We start from the raw sequence: 15,873 nt of genomic DNA, 5'->3' as shown, positions 1-15,873 counted from the left end.
TGCCTTGTTCTGTAGCTCTGGGATGAAGGATGGCACATTATATTTTTGACACGTCAGATGTGTCTCTGTCTCAGGATACCATTCTTGACTTCCTGATCATTCATCACTCTCATCTGCCCCACAATAGGTCACGGTGCTCTGTCAAATATTTTTCAAACACAAGTCTTCCTGTTTCCAACTATTGCCACCACGTTAGTCCAGCCCTTCATCATTTCTTGCTTGGGTTATTACGAGGGTGATGAAACTGGATTAAACTCGTTTCCCTGACTCAAATAGTGTCCTCCACCCTGTACTCTCTTAAGCCTCACTCAGAGAATCTTTCATACCTCCACCACAATGATCTTTCTAACACACAAATCTAATTCTATCATTTCCCTTACTAAAGTCCTTGAGAAGCTTGTCACGACACATGAGACTGTCTGATTTAGCTTTTACCTTTTTGTCTCATGAAATCCCTTATGTTATCATTTCCCAGTCCTCTGCCCCCATCACTTTTTATTGCACCAAGCCCGTCACAAGCGAGGCCCCAGACTAAGTGAACAACCTGAAATTCCCCGTGTGCCGTTTTCTTTCTCAACTCTTAGTGTTCATAAATTCTCCTCTCTCTGATTAGAGGGCACTCCCTCTCGCCATCCCCTGGCTAATTTATATATATTCTTTTTGTTTTTGTTATTATATATATATATATATTGAGCCTTGCTCTATTTCCCAGCTGGAGTGAAGTGGCGTGATCTCAGCTCACTGCAACCTCTGCCTCCTGGGTTCAAACGATTCTCCTGCCTCAGCCTCCCGAGTAGCTGGGATTACAGGCACCTGCCACCACGCCCAGCTAATTTTTATATTTTTAGTAGAGATGGGGTTTCACCAGTGTTGGCCAGGGTGCTCTTGAACTCCTGATCTCAAGTGATCTGCCCGCCTCGGCCTCCCAAAGTGCTGGGATTACAGGCAAGAGCCACTGCACCCAGCCACTTATACATATTCTTTTAAGAACATGCATAACCCAGCACTTTGGGAGGCAGAGGCCGGCAGCTCACTGGAGGACAGGAGTTTCAAGACCAGCCCGGCCAACATGGTGAAACCCTGGCTCTACTAAAAATACAAAAATTAGCTTGGAGTGGTGGCACGTGCCTATAACACCAACTACTTGGGAGGCTGAGGCAGGAAAATCGCTTGAACCCAGGAGGCAAAGGTTGCAGTAAGCCAAGATCGTGCCACTGCACTCTAGCCTGGGCGACAGGGTGAGACGCTGTCTCAAAAACAAACAAACAAATAAACAAACAAACAAACAAAAGAGCATGTGTAACACTGAACTCAATGTTATCTCCTCTGAAAAGCCTTCTATAAACCCTGACTTCTACCACAATGCTGAGTTAGGTACTCCCGCTGCATCTTCACTTAACTCTGTAATTCCTGTATTGTAGCTTGTCGTAACATACTCTGCATGTGTTGTAAGTGTACATCTCTATAAATACATCTGTAATGTGTACTAACAGGTCATGTGTACTTGTTTGTAAATTACATCACTACACATATGCAGGACATGGCTACCATTATCATTAACAGGACAATGACACTAACATTAAGGGCAATAATAGGATATAAAACACATCTAATATTATCTGTAAGCAAGACATGGTTAATAAAGATCGGGCTTACCAAATTTTCCTCTCCTCTATTTGGGGGTTTCAAAACGGTTAAGAGTCTTGGAGTTTGCCCTTCCTAGAAACCCAATCTCTTTATTTTAGTCTCAGCAAAACAAGATATGCACAAAACCTATCCACAGATACCTCCTGAGGCTTAGCAGTTTGAGTGGGCGGGGAGGGCATTGAGCTGGTCTGTCACCCTACCAAACACTCCTCAAATTTGGATAGAGGGAGGCAGTCAAATGTTGCCTGCAATGTCCTGAATTACTTGCAAAGTATTTTGGACTCCTTAAATCCTGAATTCCTTATCCTTTATCATTCTTGAAACTCATATGTGATCACAGATAAAATTTAATCCATATGTTTCTCATTCATTTATAGTTAATGTACCCAGATTGCTTTGCAAGAGAGATAGAATAGTCAAAAAACTTGGAAGCCTTCCAAAAGTTCATCCACATTTTCTCTCTCGTGTAGACAAGAAGCTACACTTGGCCTTCTGTATACAAATGTCTAACTGGCTCCAGTGAGACCAGACTGGTTTTCAGCTTTGAAGGCTCTGAGAGCTGTGTGCCTTCAAAGATATAAAATTATATCATGCATTTTTCACAGTCCAAACAATCTGTAGTGGGTAAACACATATTAGTCTATTCTATGGATCATGCAAGGGAGGAGGAACAGGTGGGGCAGAGTGGGTGCAGGGGAGAGAGCTAACGAGGAGGTAGCGTGCTCCGTCTGCACAATACTCATCAACTGCAGTCTTAGCTCTGTCACTCTGACATCACGTAGTGAGGTGGATCTTGAGTCAGAACCATATCTTCTATTTCTGTCAAATCCTCCAGGAGTGGGCATAGTACTAATTATGAATTAGTTCTCTAATAAGGCAAAACCAATGCTCTTTGTTTGATTCTAAACTGGCTGGTAGGAAAAATAGCTCCCTCCTGCAGACTTCAGAGTTCTGTTAAAAGGATGCCTGAGGGCAGGCAGTCTCCAGCCGAGAGTCTCTGCTGTGTGACCTTGGTCTTTGGGGTGTTCATCTGAAAACTGGGACAAATAAGACCTCTCGTACAGATCCGTAAAGATTAAATGTGGCAGAGTCTATTACTGGCCTTGGTGCAGTGCCGGGTACATTCAGTGACCTAGAGAAATGTAGCCTGTGTTAATATCATCACCTCCATACAAGCCAGGGTGAGTTTCTTATTTATGGATTGGAGCTCATGTGGGGGTTTAATTTTTTTTTAAAGACTTGACACTATCTTCACTAGAATTCTGAAGCTGGGTTCAGAGTTTATACTGGCTCTAGACAAGAGGGAGAAAGAATCAACACAATCACTCAGGTGGGTTGATTTCTACTTGTAAGATCTGTCGGTGGGCATAAGTAAAATTGAGGGTTTACCCTATTTACCGCATATTGTATAAAGGCAAGGACAGCCTTGCTTGATTTATATCCAAGCATCTTTTACTAAAAGTCAGAATTTCTGTGCATAAGCATCAATCGTTGCCTTTTGGAAGTATTCCCCAATAGAACCCACTCTTGCTTCTCAGGCTTAGCTCAGAGGAATTCAGGATACATCCATACCAGTTTAGACCTGAAGAATCCTGACCTTCAAAACACTTTCTCCATTTTTGGTGGGATAGAAGAGGAGAAGACTACACTGAATAGGCAAAAAGAATTCAAAAACTCTCCATAGACACCTGGGTAGCTCCCCTGCTTGATTGCAAAAGTATTATGAACTGAGAGGTGTTTATCAAATATCAGTGGAAGTGATGAGGGTGAAGGAATTTAACGCTTCCACCTTCTCTATAACAAACGGGATTGACGAGAGGATTAAGAAAGTGTGATGGCTGGATGGGAGGAAGTCAGCAGAAGAGAACTGAAGAGACAGGGTCTGAAAGCCTACATTCCCTAGCCACCTGACATGTTACCTGGGACAGCACACGGCGGCACATGTGCCAGCACATCTGTGGCAGGCAGAACTGCTCACAGCCTCTTTCTTGCCAGGTCTGGACTAGGCCTGTGAATCCTTCCCAGGCCTGGGTGCCTGGGAGCCACTGCAATCAGCAGGGTGACCTATCTGTGAAAGATGGGCCACTTTCACACACATTCTTCCAGCTAAGATACTAGGCAAGCCTGAGTCACTCCCAGTTTTGATGGAAAAGGAAACTGAGCTTCAGAAAATCAACTCAAGTTCCTTCCTGGGCTTACACATAGGGCAGAACCAAGACTTAGACCCAAATCTGACTCACAAGTCCATATCCTTCCTAAGACACATTTTTTTTTTTTTTTTTTTTTTGGAGAAAAAAAAAAAGATTGAAATAAGGAGAAGCAAGGAAATAGCAGGCAGATAGCACCTTCTTCCACATTAGGTCTGGAGGCAGCCCAGATCCTTCTGTGCCCTGAATGGAGTATGTCCCTTGGTAAATTCAAGAGAGGTAATGGGATTTTCCTATGTCAGGAAAAAAGAAAAAAAAAATCACACATTTCAGTGGTATCTTTTCCCTCTTCTCCATATTCAACATTCTCTAAAAATGTTAAGTGAGCCTCATGTTAAAGAAAAAAAGAAAACACTTAAAAATTGTTTTTCTATTTAAATGAATTTCTATAAAACAGAAATGGTTTGTAACACAGAGGCGAGGGACACTAGAAAAGAAGAAAGAGCCCTCGGAGGGAAAGTGGATCCCAGAGGGCTTAACCTCTGCCTGTGCTCTATAAAAGATCACGCTAATATGCAAGGTATGTAAACACTGCAGAACAATCAGAAACAAATGAAATGATGGCTTTAGAGTAACAGTATTCAGCTGTGGGCAACAGCCAGGAGGCAGCTTTTGTTATGAACAGATCATAACAAAATGCCTCCGATATGAAGCAGGCCTGATTTTAACCCTTGGAATAGGCTATCTAGGGTATGAACATGTGTCTGGGGCCCATCTGGACTTCCTTAGAAGAAAAAAAGGAAGGAAAGCAACTGTCTGTGAAATATATGACATGATGTAGGGTAGAGTCAGTCCTGTAAGAGTGGCTCAAATAGAGATTGTGTATTTTTTTTTGGAGACAGAGTCTCGCTCTATCACCCAGGCTGGAGTGCAATGGCGCGATCTGGGCTCACTGAAACATCCGCCTTCTGGACTCAAAGGATTCTTCTGCCTCAGTCTCTCGAGCAGCTGCGACTACATGTGCTCACCACCAAGCCTGGCTAATTTTTTGTATTTTTAGTAGAGATGGGGGTTTCGCCATATTGGCCAGGCTAGTCTCGAACTCCTGACCTTGTGATTTGCCCGCCTCGGCCTCCTAAAGTACTGGGATTACAGGCATGAGCCACCGCGCCCGGCCAGACATTATATATTATTGATCTGTAACATATTTAGCTCATAAAGCAACCTGTGCCAATTATAATTGCTCTTATTATCATTTTTTTATAAAAAAGGCATTACAAATGAATGCAGTGGGGGAAAAGGGAGGGAAGGCAACTAACATTTGCCAAGCTGCTACTACGTGCTGTTTGTTTCATATTCTTATCTATAATCTTCATGATAATCTACCATTTCCTTTAGTTTACAAATAAACCGTGGCTCACAGAAGGTCAAAGCCTTGCTCATTGTCCTACAGGTACCAAGCAGCAGAATGGGTATTTGATCTGGGTCTGACTCCAAAGCCCATTCCTTTTATACCCAGCTGCCTCTCAGCTACTTGGGAAACAGGAAAGTCAATGAACGTAGGGGCATCAGTGGAACCAGCCCTTCCCCTTTCCAGACATTTTAGCTTTTGTTGTGTGTTTCCAGAGAGGGGCCCAAGTGTCAGGATGCTGCCCATGGGTATTCTCAAGAATGAACCCAAACCCCATTTCTGGAGATCTGTGCACTTTCCTTCTCTCTCTCCACTCATCCTGTGGCAATCAGAGACAAGATAAAATGAAACTGGCTACCAGGGTCAGCCTGGCTTCCAGGATGTGTGAATTCCGGCAGAACTCTCTGTGTGTTGATACCCTCTGTGCATGGTGTGGGCTTATTTGCCATTGGCCTGGCAATTTGAGAATTTGGCTCTCACCTGCAGGACAGATGTCAGACTCAGGAGTAGGAGCTATTTTTCCATTTCATTGGCTTGCTCTCGTACGGTGTGACGAGCACTCAGCCTTGGTAGGAGGAAGCAGCCCTTCATGCCTAGTGCTGATTGCTGAGGCGTGGGGGCTGGTGAAACCGATTCCTTGGGTGCCTGGTACCAGGAAGAAGCAGGGTTGGGGCATACCCAGGTCAGGAATCAGAGATTTGTGCAGCACGTTTGAGGCCCTCTTGAATCGTGGCTTCTTCACGTGTAAAAGACAGACAAGGATATTCACCTTTCAGGACATTTGGGAAAATTAGAGGCAATGTTAGACAAACCCTACATACTGCCTTCACATAGTAAATAATCAACATGTGAGAGCTAATTATTTAACTTTCTGTACTCTATTTTTTTAAGCTAGGAAATGTTTAATCTACATGTTTCTGAGTTCAGAGTCCAGACTAGTATGGTTAATCCTGGTAAGATACAAACAACAAAGGTGCTGGTAGAGGGGAGGGGATGGCTACAAATGCAGTAGGTCGGGGTGGAAGAAATCCAGGTCTTAGTTTTCCATGCCAGACCATGAGGGTTGCTGGGTTCTTTATTTGTGTCCCTAGTGGGTTGATGGTAAAGAGACATCAGATGTTTACATTTGAGGGATTTGTGTTAATTGTTGTCAGGAGTTTACACAATACCTGCCCTCCAGGGTTGCAGAGCTATGAACTACAGCCTTTTGTGCAGAGCCCCTGGCTTAGTTTCTGACACAGAGTAGGTGCCTAATATGGGATAGGAAAGTAGAGGCCAGGAAGTATCTGGGGCTCTTGGGAATCAAGATTCTCCAGAACAGAGACAATTCACATGACCCTTCGGCAAACATTTAGCTGAGCACCTTCTATGGGTCAGATCCTATGAAAAAGAGAGATAAAAAGATACTGTCCTTGTCCTTCTTTTCCATGCAGTTGGGATGTCTGACAGTTAATGCAAGAATGGCAACATATTCTGATAAGCACCTCAATAAAGGTATAAGTTCTTAGGATAACAGCTTGAAGAAGGCATGGTTTGGCTGGAAGGTAAACTATACAGTAAGAATTTTTAAAACTCACAAATGTTGGATTGACATATGTGTGATCAAAAGACAGTGGTTTTATTTGCACTCTCTCATTTTATAATTATCACAAGCCTGTGAGATAGGTATCTTTATCCCCATTTTAAAGATGAGGCAACTGAGAATTAGCGGGGTTATGTAACTTGCCCAAAGACAGGCAGCCACGGAGCAGATGTGAAAATAAAATGCCAGACCTCTGAGTGGAAGGGCAGGTAGTTGTCAGATCCTGAAGAACCCTTCATGACATGCATAAATAGAATTCTGTTTTTCTTGAGGGCAATGGGAAGATGATTCCCATTTATATGTTGGTTGCCTTGTAACTAGATGTCCACAAACCCACTGTGGACCCTTTCAAGCATGCATTCAGGATGACCCAGCTGAACTTGCACAGTGGTTCATTTCTGTTTGTTTTGATTCACTCAGCAAATGCTCCTTGTCTGTTCTGCTGCCGATGGTTCTTGTGGTTACAGGCCACATAAATGTCCCACACAGAGCTGGGCCTTCCCTAGCTCTCTGGAGCTACTGGGCTCCAGATCGGCTCCAGGGTGTGTCAGTATGTGTGTTTTCTTCTATTTTACCCAATCAGCAGTTCTACACAGAGGAAAAGAGGCTTTGACTCAAATGCATTTCTCCAAGAAGTCCTTCACTGCCTCACCTCGTTCTGTCCATCTACTCTTCCCCAAATCCCCCTCTCTACCACCTTTTTTCCAGGCTTTGAATTGCCCAACCCTGCTCATTTCACCTGGTCTTTTAAACCACCTGAGCAGCCCAGGAACAAAAGCCAACACGTAAGTGGTGAGCCGTGGACACTTCCGAGTGACAGGGGGCAGCTGTCAGCCGCACCAGACCTGCTTCCGCCCCGCACCATCATCTCTCTCTCATTCATAACAGGTCTCATGTTGAGGGTCTGCATTTGAATTTGGGCCTTCCACTCCTTACTCTCTTTGACATCTTTGGCTTAGACATGTTCCACTGGCTCTCCTGGCTCGGGGTATCTTGGTGAGGGTGACCGTCTGGAGGTGGACTCAGATCAGGGCACTAGCCTGGCACCAATATCCTGGAAGGGTGTGTGCATGTTGTGAAGGGCAAACGTGTTCTCCCATTGAGGAAATATCCCTCAAGTGGGCTCCCCATTAAGCTTCCTCCATGCCCAGTCCATTTCCTAAAATGTCTCCAAATAATCAAGGTTTTCTAGAGAGCTTTCATGCTCACCAGTTCAACCAATCCTCAAGATACCTCCATAAAGTAGAAAAGATCTGCATCTTCTTAGATGAAGAAATGAAGCCTCAGACATATCAAATGAATTATTCAAGTTTACCTAGATTGAAAGTGTCAATGTCAAAAATAAGACCTGTATTTTTATTTCTAAGGCTAGCAAGTTTTACATTGACATAATATTGACAAGGAATGTACATCATTTCAGAGAAGTCAGAATCACCCTGACAGTTCCCCAATGCCATCATCCTACCAGTTTCTTGTAGGATGATGTGCCAAAGAGAACTTCATTCACTGAAGCTTTGATTCAGGTAAGAAGAAAGATGTTGCATAGGGATACTTCCTGTAGTTAGTTACATCATAGTATAAAAGGACCTGCAGGCATTTATTTTTCCTTAGTGGCAGTGACCAGATACTATGAGATCATCAGCATGGGGTGAGGAGGCTCTCCACAGAGCCTACGCCAGATCTTCCTACAGATGTTCCTGGTGAAGCTCAAGGATAGGACCTGAGCATTACAGACACCAGTACACATCTGTGGCATTACAAAATGGTAAACTCCTTTGGATCCTCAAGCATGGGAGAGCCTTCAAAATATCAAAAAAGGTGAGTATTCAACACTGTCACATCTCTAATGTTTGCCTCACTTCAGACCTGAATCCAGGTGAGTGATTATTTCTTTCAAAATTTCCTGAAAGCTGATTTTGTGTGAGGAGCTGTATGAGGCCCTGGTGATATAGAAATGAATGCTCCACAATATCTGCCCTCAAATAATTCACAGCAAGGAAGACATGATCCAGGTAACTAACAACAAACACAGAAGGATATGCACCATGACAGAGGTACGTACCATGGACGCACATAGATACACTGTCTAATCTAGTATGAAAGCTTGCAGCAAGAGGATCTTAGATGCCTGAGCTAAATGTGAAGGGTAAGTAGGACTTAGGAGAAGGAGTAGAGGGAAGGGTGCTATAGGCAGAGGGACAGGAAGCAGAGAATAGAGAGTGCTCTGTGCCACAGATGAAGGACAGAAACTGTGAGGGGTAATAGTGCAACGTGAGGCTGGAGAGGTCGTCACAGGCCATACTGTGCAGGGAATAATCAGACTTGCTAAGGATTTAAAAGTAATTACCGTAAGGACAATGGAAAAGGAGAAGAATAACATGATTCCAACTGGTAGAAGAAGTAATGGCCAAGACCTTTTCCCTTCTGGGACTCAATTTTTGCATCTGAAATTAGAATACTGAATTGGATGACTTGTGGGGTTTTTGTTTGTTTGTTTGTTTGTTCTTTGAGACAAGGTCTTGCTCTGTTCTCCGGTTGAAGTGCAGTGGGCATGATCATGGCTCACTGCAGCCTCAAATCTTGGGTTCAAGTGATCCTCCTGCCTTAGTCTCCTGAGTAGCTGGGACTACAGGTACCCACCACCACCAATCCAGCTTTTTTTTTTTTTTTTTTTTTTTTTTTAAGAGAGAAGGGTCTCACTATGTTGCATAGGCTGGTCTCAAACTCCTGGCCTCAAGTGATCTTTCCACCTTGGGATTACAGGCTGAATGATCTTTAAAGTTGTTTTTGGGTCTATTACTCTGACAATTTATCAAATAGATGATCACAGCTAAACAAATATTTTTCATGTTATTATAGAGTTGATAGCTAAGCATAATATATCGGTCCCTGAAAGATCACTTAAGTGCTAATGAAGGAGAAAGGACACAAACTTTTGCTTTAGGTAGGCTGCATTCAAAGGCAGGTCTGCTACTTACTAGCTGAGTAAATCACTTATGCACTTTCTCTCATGTATAACTAAGGGATAACAATGCATTTTAGGATCACTATAAGGATTCAATAACACCAAATATTTCAAAATACCTGGCACATAGCAGTTATTCAACAAATGTCCACTGACTTTTAATTAGACAGGGTAGACTGTTTACTGTAAAATGTCTATTACATGCTAGTCTTTGGGTATGGAGAGATGAATAAGCCACAGCCCTCCAAAGCTCAAGAACTGATGGGAGAGACACACAGTTAATACATTTTTAGCAAATAAAATGTTATGAATGCAGCAAAAGAAGCAATGTTATAATGAAAAGGTGTTATTTAAGCTGGTGACCAATAGCTCATAAACAATCTATTTAAGATAAAATTCAGTGTGTCACTCAGAAGAAGTTGTGAGATAACTTGATATCCAGGTTCCATTTTCTCCAATAGAAATGTTCTCAACTAGGGATCCTGATTAAATTTCCCCTCATGCAAATGGTCTCAGGGAATAAAAATAGGAAGGAATAAAAAGATAAAAAATTAGAAAAAGCATTTGTCCATCCGTAAATTTTTAACTTTTCCAAGTTTTGTTATAAAATATTACTGTCCTCTTGGCCAAAAACCTAATGCAGATCTCACTGCGGAGGTGCAGCACTAAGGAGACTGATTGGTCTTCTCCCCCAAGGCATTTCAGGGAAGAGAGAAAATGACTTCATGCACTCAACAGTCAATGTCATTTCCCCAATGTATACATTACATGAGAAGTTTATCAAACTCCTTACTGGCCACCACCATTTAGCTTTGCAATGCAAATGGTCAGGTGCATTTCAACTGCTAAACAGGCCAAGGGACAGAAAAACTGTCTACTTTCTATAGTCATAGGAAAGGTCACTCAATAGAAGAGATGGGCTTTTCCCTAAAATATTAAGTGAAAGATGTTTGAAGAAAATGAGTAACATATAATATGTGATTGGGACTTTTTTTGTGTGATGAAGAGGAAGTAGGAGAAAAAGAAGGAGACATGAAAATAACCTGCGGTAGGATGGAGGGATTGAAAATTCTAGGTTTAGGATTCATACAGTTGCATGCAGTTAAAAAACAGCTCCTTTACAATTCTACAACATGAGAAGGACCTGCGGTTGCTGAATTTGTCATCTCTAAAACCTTAACATCAAGAAAGAACAAGAGTCTGAAAGGCCCACAGTGTAGTGGTTAAGGGGAGAAACTTGATTAAAGCAAAATAACACCAAAACTTTGCGTTCTGGGGAAAGAGGAATGAAATCTGACTCAGGCGGTGTCACAGAGGAGGTTGGATGAAACTGGAGTCTGAGAGGATGCACAGGATTCTAAGAGGCTCACCTGGGGCCGGGGTGTCACGAGGAGGGGGTAAAGGGAAGCTCTCTTGCCAGAAAGAACAGCATGTGGAAAGGCTGAAGCAAGTTAGGAAGCACCCTCCATTTGAGAGTCTACTACATGCAAGGCACTTTCAAGGGGCTGGAGATTCAACGGTGAAAAACCAAAGTCTTGTCTTCATGGAACTTACAGTCCAGTGGAGCGTAGGATGATAATGGTGTGTAGAAAAATAAGGAAAGATGGAGAGGTCAAGCAGTGAGTGAAGGCAAATGTGGTTATTTTAATACAGGGTGGTCTGGATAGATCTTAATGACGAGGTTACATTACAACAGAGACTGGAAGGGAGTGAGTGAGTGAGGCATGCAGTTAAGAGTGATGCAGGTGGAGAGATAAGAGCAAGTACAAAGGCCCTGTGGCAGGGGTATGCTTGCTATCTTACATGAACAGCAAAGAATCAGGGCAGCTGCAGTGCTGTGAACATTGAGAAAGGGGACAGAAGATGAGAGCTGAAAAGTAAGAGGACCAGATCTTTTATTTTTAAGGACACTGGCTTTAATTCTCAGTGAAACACAAAATTATTGAAAGGTTTTGAGCAGAGGAATGACATAATCTGAGGCGAGTTTTCAAGTGGCCACCCTGGTTGCTGTGAGAACAGAATCCAGGGCCCAGTGGTGGAAACAGGGAGACAGTCCGTAGACTGTCAATAAACCAGGAGAGGGAGAACCATTGCTTGAACTAGGTGGTGGGCAGTGGTGGATTCCATCAGTAGAACCGACAGCATTTACTGGAGCAGAATACGAGAAAAAGAGAGGGGCTAAGGATGTTTTCAAGGTGTTTTGACATGGGCAAGTATACGAATAGAATTGTTCTTTCATTTTCTAGGAAAGACAGTGGGAGGAGGAGATTTCATGGGGGCTGAGAGGAATTAGGCTTTTGACACGTTAAATTTTAGGTATCTATTAGAAAGCCAAGAAGAAATGCTGAGTAGGTGATAAAATATTTTAGTCAGGATATCAGGGTCAGGCTGGAGATACATGTCTGGAGGTCATACTCTATACATGGTGTCTTAAAGCTATGAGTCTTAATGAGGTCACTGAAGAAGCAAGGGGAGATAGGCAGAGAAGAGGTCTTGGGCAGAGGCTTAAGGCATTCCAAAATTTAGAAACTGGTGATGGAAAGCAATTAGACAATGAGACCAAAGAGTCAACTACATGCAAGTAAAGGGTTTTGAGGAGGGAGGGCTCAGCTGTGCCCAATGCTGCCAACAGAATGATTTGAATGAGGACTATTGGATTTGAGACAGACAGTGGTCACGGGAGCTCGAAACAAATGGTCAAGGGTTATTTTCATGGAGAAGTTTGTACAAATGTCTGATTGGGCTAAAGAGAGAGTGGGAGGGGAAGAATGAGATTATACAGCACTTGAGAAGCTCTGTGGCAAAGACAATAAATGGGGGAACAGGAGGGTGAAATATAGAGTCAAGGTTTTTCTCCTCCCTCACTCTCCGCCTCCCATTCTTAAGATGGGAGCTATTAAAGCAAGCTGTAGTCTTATATGATTATGTAGAGACAGATTTGCCAATGTAGGAGAGGGACGAGAGAACAACCCCAGCCTTGTGTGTGTTCTGGTTTATTGAAGGATCTGTAGTACAGTTATGGGTGAGCAGGAAAAAACAGCTTTATTCTCTTCTCCCTGGTAAATTTGTTCCATAAACTGTTCTTCCTCATTCCTGGGATGAAATTTCAGGGGGATCCACTGTATTCCTACACTCTTCAATTGTAAGACTCCTCAGGCCAGTTTCTAGCACTAAACATGTACACTCCATTGTAATAATTAAAACTCCCATTTTGGCTAATTGAAAATTCTTCCTTCTGCAGCTACAGTATATTTCAGGCTTAGCGTATACACACCTCAAGGAAGGGGCTTGCTAGCTTCTCTCTCTCCTCCCTCTACTTTTTCCTGCTGGACAGTTGGGTGTTTTGGGGTTCCTCCACACAGGGGTCAAGGTGCCTGGGGAAGGTCTCACTTGATGGATATGGGTTGTTATCTGGCTTCAATATGTCCTCAGGGCGTGGTGCCTGTCTAAAGCTGGCTATCTCTCTCTCCCTCCAGTGGTCTGCCTACAACTCCATTTCAGTCCTGGCCTTCAGGTGATCAACTCCTGCTCTGGGGTCATTCTGCTCCTCTAGTTGAACCTTATGGATGGGATCACTTTTAAGATATCCCCAGCTGGCTCCCTTGTGCTGGACCCACACACCTTTTCCTTGTCTTCACTTTTTGCTCTGTTCTCTCAGATACAATCATCAACCTCAGCCTCTTTCCTTAGTCTTGACCTCTGACTTCTTCCACCTCTTTTATATCCTCAGGGTGACATTTAGCACAAGTTTTATAACATTTTAGCAAGCTCTGCATAGGTGGTCTGGGTTCTGGGGCCTGTTCAAAACCTCCAAGATAGGAAGAGCCCTATGGCAAGATTCTGTTACACGTGGCTGAAACAGAGAGCGTACATGGTAGGAGAGGAGGTGGACAGAGCTGGCTAGGGCTAAATAAATTTTTACTCTCCAGGCAACAAAGAGTCATCAAAGTCTTTTGAGCCGAGTCAGGAAAAGGTAATCAATTTCTGGACACTGAAATTCTAATATTGGGTGTTACTCTAACTTATGAAATGAAGTATCTTTTGAAATAGGAAGTACATATATGATTAGAGCCATCATAAAGCATTTAAAACTACTAATATATTCCTACTTAACTGACTTTTTTTTTTTTTTTTTGATAACCAACCTCTCTCCTTTATTCACCAATAAATCCAAATACTTCCTTATTTGGATTTGCCTTACTCAGGCATTCAACACTTTTTTTTTTTTTTTTTGCAGGTAAACTTTAGGTTTACCACTATACCCAACCCCTCTCTCCAAGAAATACTGGAATTCTGAACCCTCTAGTCACACACTAAGACAATTCTTTGTGAATAATTTTGGCTTACTTCAGAATAATCACTTTCAATACTTCATAGACAACATATATAAATTGAAAGACAGTGGCCAACTTTAAGGAGATGAATGGCCAACTTTAAGAAGAAAATGCAATAAGCAATTATTCCATTAAAGAGAGTAGTATTTTATTTTTGTCCTGATTAAATCATCTTTAACCACCTGGCTTCAGTTCAAATAAAGTTCAGAATCTTTAGGGGCAAAGTCTATTAACTGGAAGCAGAATGCTCTGTGATTGACTCATTCATTTATTCCTTCATATGTCTAATGACTACTGACTGTGCCAGGTGATGGGAGGGGGTAAGGATGGCAGCAAAATGAGCTCAACTGATTGAATAAAGAAAATGAAAGTAGTGATATTTTTGGCTCATGCTAAAAAAGAATTTGCTAGCTTTGAGAATGAAACAGATATTATCGTCCATCCATCCATTCATTCATTGAATGGATACTGAATGCCTAAGTCACAGGCATTGTACTAGATACTGAGTATCCAAAGGTGAGTGAACAGTCTCCTGTCCTAGAGAAGTTCACAGTGAGGATACAATGGTGAATGAATAGTTCCTGCCCTAGAGAAGTTGACAGTATAGTGACAGAGCTCAGTGGCCATAGAATGGGACTATCAAATAAATTCTTAGGGTTATTAAAACACGGGCTGCTGACTATTTGCCCTGAATGCTTTGGAAGATCATTTACTCAGTTTCATAAGGAAATTGTGTGTGTGTGTGTGTGTGTGTGTGTGTCTGTGTGTCTGTGTGTGTGTGTCTGTATGTAGATAATCTCTAGCAAGCAAATATCATTCTCACTGGAAAAAATTTACATACATTACCTCTAAGATTAGACATAAGATGAGAATGCTTATTTACTTATTATTTTACTTTAAGTTCTGGGATACATGTGCAGAATGTGCAGGTTTGTTACATAGGTATACATGTCCAATGGTGGTTCGTTGGACCTACCAACCCGTCATCTAGGCTCTAAGCCCCGCATGCATTAGGTATTTGTCCTAATGCTCTCCCTCCCGTTGCCCTCCACCCCCTGACTGGCCCCAGTGTGTGATGTTCCCCTCCCCATGTCCATGTGTTCTCATTGTTCAACTCCTGCTTATGAGTGAGAACATGCAGTGCTTGTTTTTCTGTCCCTGTGTTAGTTTGCTGAGAATGATGGCTTCCAGATTCATCCATGTCCCTGCACAGGACATGAAATCATTCTTTTTTATGGCTGCATAGTATTCCATGGTATGTATGTGCCACATTTTCTTTATCCAGTCTATCATTGATGGGCATTTGGGTTAGTTCCAAGTCTTTGCTATTGTAAACAGTGCTGCAATAAACATATGGGTGCATGTGAGAATGCTTTTTATCACCACAACTGTTCAACATAATACCAGAGGCCCTTGCAAACACAGTTAGACAAAAATTAACAGCAAAAGAACGGAAGAGAGAAGCAAAATTTGCAGATGATATGATGATCTTGTATATATAGCTCATACTGTCCTCTATGTTTGGATCACTTTTTTCCTAACCAAAATATCACAGATATCACTTCCTTACAGAAGCCTTCACTGACCATCCAAACCATATGAAAATACTTAGTGCTGTATTTGAAAATTACTGTAACATTTATAATGCATGTAAAGCATATATAATTCATGCACATTTTAAAACAATAAGAGAGTTTAGCATGGTTAGTGGGTATAAGATTAACTTTTAAAAAATCTGTGGGAATGTAAACTAGTACAGGCATTATGTAAAACAGTATAGAGGTTCC

At 42.3% G+C, this 15,873-nt stretch overlaps 2 protein-coding genes across 15 annotated transcripts in view; one reads left to right on the top strand and one right to left on the bottom strand.

Moving 5' to 3' along the window:
* FGGY (FGGY carbohydrate kinase domain containing) overlaps positions 1-15,873 on the bottom strand; it is a 468,393-nt gene that overhangs the window by 162,695 nt on the left and 289,825 nt on the right. The gene's annotated exons all lie outside the window — the stretch shown is intronic.
* The window catches only part of MYSM1 (Myb like, SWIRM and MPN domains 1), a 922,196-nt gene continuing 908,138 nt past the window's right edge, over positions 1,816-15,873 (top strand). The window contains exon 1 of the mRNA XM_050804006.1: positions 1,816-1,819. The gene's annotated coding sequence lies outside the window, so the exon portion shown is untranslated. The remainder of the gene's footprint in view (positions 1,820-15,873) is intronic.

This window comes from Macaca thibetana, chromosome 1 (assembly GCF_024542745.1).
Source record: "Macaca thibetana thibetana isolate TM-01 chromosome 1, ASM2454274v1, whole genome shotgun sequence".
NCBI lineage: Eukaryota > Metazoa > Chordata > Mammalia > Primates > Cercopithecidae > Macaca > Macaca thibetana.
Note: the sequence above shows the minus strand (reverse complement) of the source record. Positions and strands in the feature narration are given on the sequence as shown.